This window comes from Penaeus vannamei, chromosome 32, assembly GCF_042767895.1.
Source record: "Penaeus vannamei isolate JL-2024 chromosome 32, ASM4276789v1, whole genome shotgun sequence".
NCBI lineage: Eukaryota > Metazoa > Arthropoda > Malacostraca > Decapoda > Penaeidae > Penaeus > Penaeus vannamei.
In genome coordinates, this window is record NC_091580.1 from 5,761,213 (window position 1) to 5,766,212 (window position 5,000).

Below are 5,000 nucleotides of genomic sequence, written 5' to 3' on the forward strand. Positions count from 1 at the left end.
AATCCATTTACAGATTAAATCAGTTATAGTCGCATTCATTTTTTCTTTGTGTAATGTGCGGACAGAATGCTTATCATCATTATCAGTATCATCATTTTATTATCATTGTTTAAATCCTTGCTGTCTAATTATATCGTATGTACCGTATTAGTTCATCATCTTGCTTACCTTATCAGTTTGTTATCATTTGTACTTTGTTATCTTATATTGAATATCGCTTCAAATCATTTTATAACTTACCTTAACATCCAAGATAGCTTTATCATCTTATCTTACATACTTTATCATCGCATATTTCATGATCTATCACCTAATCTTATATACTTTATTCTCTTTGTTCATTCCATACTTCATTATCTTCTTACTACATTATCATTTGAAATACGTCATCATTTTAGGCACCTAATTACCGTACTTTACATATTCTGTCTTCTCTAAATACTCTCCATCAAGTTATCATCTTAAGTACGTTATCATCTTGGGTATATAATCATCTTAATCCCAGGCTTAATCCTCTTCACATATGCCTTATGAAGTTACTCAAGTACCTTATCATTCTATCGTTCGTTATCGTACCTTATCACCATCGAATCAACTCGCACCCTTTAGTGTGAAGGATGACCTGAAGTGTTAGTAACAGCAAGAAAACAGGGGCGGCAAGAGAGTCTCTAATCTGCATACGTCTTATCGCGAATCTGCCGCGAATCTTTGAATCTGGGAAGATTAATTGCTGGTAACATTACGGCCAGTGGATTCAGAGGAATTTCAAGTCCGAAGCTTATTACTCGACCTCGACCTGTATGTGTTTCTTTTTCTTCTGCTTTATTTGCTTCTTCTTCTGTGATACATCTCCAACCTTTTATTTTTTTTCGAGTTTATTTTAGTGCATTCATACTATGGCTTTTTCTCACACCCAACTAATTAAGGAGTGAAGAGTAACAGAAGCGGTGTCATTCATTGCAAAGTTGCAGGTCCGTGTTTTAAGTCTTCCTAGCCACTCAAGGGTTTAGGGATGTCTTGAGAGGTATGTGATTCGGAGTCTAACGCTGACAAAAAGATATGAGAAATATAGAATGTGAATTAAAGTGTTTATATAGATATATTTAGTTTAGTAAAAAACAAAAAAAAAAAAAAAAATCTTAATCCTAATGTGAATTGGCTATGTTGTTTTTTTCCTTCTTCCTCTGTTCTAACTGATATCTGCTGTAACATTTTGATAATTTCTCATAACTCATAATCAATGATGCTTTTCTGAGTAAAGATTTTTTCACTGTGGATGAATTCATTATAAATCTTATGCAAATATCGTATGCTGTTTTTTTTTTTTCTTGTATGTACACCGAAAATAAAGCGAATTCTGATCGTTGTGCCCGGCAACAAAGAAATAATTAACCGCAGCTGATTTTTGCATCGACACAGTGTTCTGTTATGAAGCTTTCTCTCTCTCAAATTAAACAATAACAGCTGTGTCTGTCATCAACACACTCCAAGTCAAATTGCACAAAGGATAAATAAATAGTATGAGTGACTGGGAGGGGGAGGAGCCGAGCAGCTGAAGAGAGGGAGATAGACTACTGAATTCTACAATAACTATTGCTTTGGATTCTGTTCACGCCCGTGATTGCGCCCCTTTTACGAATGGGTGTATTGTTCGGGAAGCGATTGATAATACTCATAGTAAAATTGATATCCGGCCAAACATTTCATATGGCAATGAAAGGTTTTCATCCGACTGAATCGCATGTTCAATACATATTTGAATATGAATAAAACATTAGCCTGAGTCGTATAGCTTGTTTCAAATAGTTTTGCTTCATAGTAAAAAAAAAAAAAAAAAAAAAAAAAAATATATATATATATATATATATATATATATATATATATATATATATATATATATATATATACATACATAACTGTCTGTCTAAAAATCTGAAAACAATTTGTCGATTTTGTCTGGCGTTTCATAAACAAAATGCTGTGAAATCAATAGGAATCACCAACACACATCCTTGTATGTAAGTAAATGCATGATTGCTAGTTGGTATTCATCAATGACCTGAAAGCGTTAGAAGTATAATTAACTATTCCTGCCGAGGTCGAGTAATAAGCTTCGGACTTGAAATTCCTCTGAATCCACTGGCCGTAATGTTACCAGCAATTGATCTTCCGCGATTCAAAGATTCGCGGCAGATTCGCGATAAGACGTATGCAGATTAGAGACTCTCTTGCCGCCCCTGTTTTCTTGCTGTTACTAACACTTCAGTTCGTCCTTTACACTAACTTCCAACACAACGTCTTTTTCTTCTTCTATCAATTAATTCCTTTTAGACTTTGTGAATTTCTCCTAATACCTAGCGATAGAGTTAATCCTATACGTTACTGTAGATATAACTAATGCATTTGACCTCTACGTAAAAGGATACCCTTCAGAATTGCAAGGATGTCAACGTAACATCAAAAGGCTTCCAGGTTTGAGAAGTTATTGATAGCTTGTCCATACCAGGTTTACACCTCGCTTTAATTCTATCAACAAGTCTATTAGAAGCATGATTATTCGTTGAAATTGGATTGATAAACAATGATAATGATTATGGTAATGATAACAGTGATAATGATATAATTATATTAATAATAATGATGATAATAACAATAGTAACAATAATATCAATATAATGATAAAATAGTAATACTAATAACAGTGATAATAATGATGATGATATGATATTAATAACACAAGGATGGTGATGATGATAATAACAACGATTATTACTATTACCATAATATTGAAAATAATAATCATGAACAAATGAAAGGCCAAATACACTGATAAACACATCACTATATGCAGTGATTTACCCATGAACATAAATATTTCAAACACAATTTAAACAGATCAGATTGCTGGCAATTCAGTCCAACAAAGGAACTTGGAAGTAAAATGTCGAAAAAAAACAATAGAACATTAAACGTATAAACGACATCAAACGTGTGTTGGATCTGTTGGTGATTACACAGCTTAGTGAGGCAACAGAGTATAGACTTTATGTTATATATTAACATGATACCGGAATAACACTATGAAATGGAATTATTCTGCGAAGTTTAATGCTGCTGTGTTAAACTGTATTGTAGCCTATAATACCAGTTGCTAAGAGAATGAGGCATAGGTGAACAGAGGTTGAGGGAGAGGTGGAAGGGATAGAAAGGGGGGCGGAGGCTGGGAAAGAGAGAAGAAAAGGAGAGAGAAAGGGAGAGGGAGAGGGAAAGAGAGAGAGGGAGAGAGAGAGAGAGAGAGAGAGAGAGAGAGAGAGAGAGAGAGAGAGAGAGAGAGAGAGAGAGAGAGAGAGAGAGAGAGAGAGAAAGAGAGAGAGAGAGAGAGAGAGAGAGAGAGAGAGAGAGAGAGAGAGAAAGAGAGAGAGAGAGAGAGAGAGAGAGAGAGAGAGAGAGAGAGAGAGAGAGAGAGAGAGAGAGAGAGAGAGAGAGAGAGAGAGAGAGAGAGAGAGAGAGAGAGAGAGAGAGAGAGAGAGAGAGAGAGAGAGAGAGAGAGAGAGAGACAGAAACAAACAGACAGAGACCGATAGATAGTGAGTAAAAGAGACAGACAGACAGAGAGAGACAGAAACAAACAGACAGAGACCGACAGATAGTGATTAAATATGACAAACAGACAGATATCGAGGAAAAGAGATAGAGAGAGAAACTATAGTAAACATTAACATTTACAACTAAACAAAGTAAACAGACGTTAAATTTATGAATGCCGTGATTCAGTTTCATTTGGCGCGGTTCATTTCCACATATTTACATGCATAATGACCGTGGAATCTATTATTTCCAGGTATTGCAAAATAAAACTTTGGTCTAATGGAAATAAATCCTTTAGGAAGCTTTTTTGTCGATCTAAAACAAACTGCCTAAAATATAAATAGAATATTAAAGTACTGAGAGAGAGAGAGAGAGAGAGAGAGAGAGAGAGAGAGAGAGAGAGAGAGAGAGAGAGAGAGAGAGAGAGAGAGAGAGAGAGAGAGAGAGAGAGAGAGGCAAACTCACAGTGAAAGAGAGCAAAAGTGAAAGATGGGGGAAGGTAGACAGACGGACAGACAGAGGCATAAAGACAGACAGACAGAAACAGACAGACAGACAGACATAGAGAGATACTGACAGAAACAGAGACACAGACACACATAGAGAGATATTGACAGAAACAGAGACACAAAGACAGACAGACAGACAGACAGAGACATAAAAGACAAACAGACAGAGACATAAAGACAGACAGACAGACAGACAGAGGCATAAAGAGAGACAGACAGACAGACAGCGACATAAAGAGAGACAGACAGAGACATGAAGAGAGACAGACAGAGCCATGGAGAGAGAAGAAAAACACCGCACAATAGACCCGAGTTCCCCCTCGCTGACGACTCCCAGACAAGGCAATCCCAGAGAGCCGCAGCGCCCGGGGCGAACCGTGAGCCAGCATGCCATTAAGCGGGCGGGCGCAGGACTCGGCCGCCCAAAAGCGAGGATGAACAAGCTCTCCGAGAATCCTCTTGGGCGGCGAGAAAAAAATGCACGAGACCCGAAGCGCCAGAGGACTAATGAGTCTTAAAGGTGGAGTCAGGGACTGCCTTGCCTCCGCCTTCGCCTCCCTTGCCTCCGTGGACTCGCCGGGAAGCCAGTCTGCCGGCTTGGATTCGACAGATTTGAGAGACGGTTGAAAAAAAAAAGAAAAAAAAAAGGAAGAAGAAAAAAAAAGAGTTAAAGTAATTCATGATGGGAAGAAGTTTGCAAGAGGGTCTTGCTATGAGAGTTTGTTGATTTTTCTTTTTCTTTATCTTTTTAGATAAAAAATGAGATATTTATTCGGAGGTGATTCGATTGAGGGAAGGAAAAATGTTGATCTTCAAGATTGATGATCTTTTGATGGCTCTCACAGACATTGCAGCTCCTGTGAAAAGAGACCTTAAGATGGGAGAGAGAGAGAGAGAGAGAGA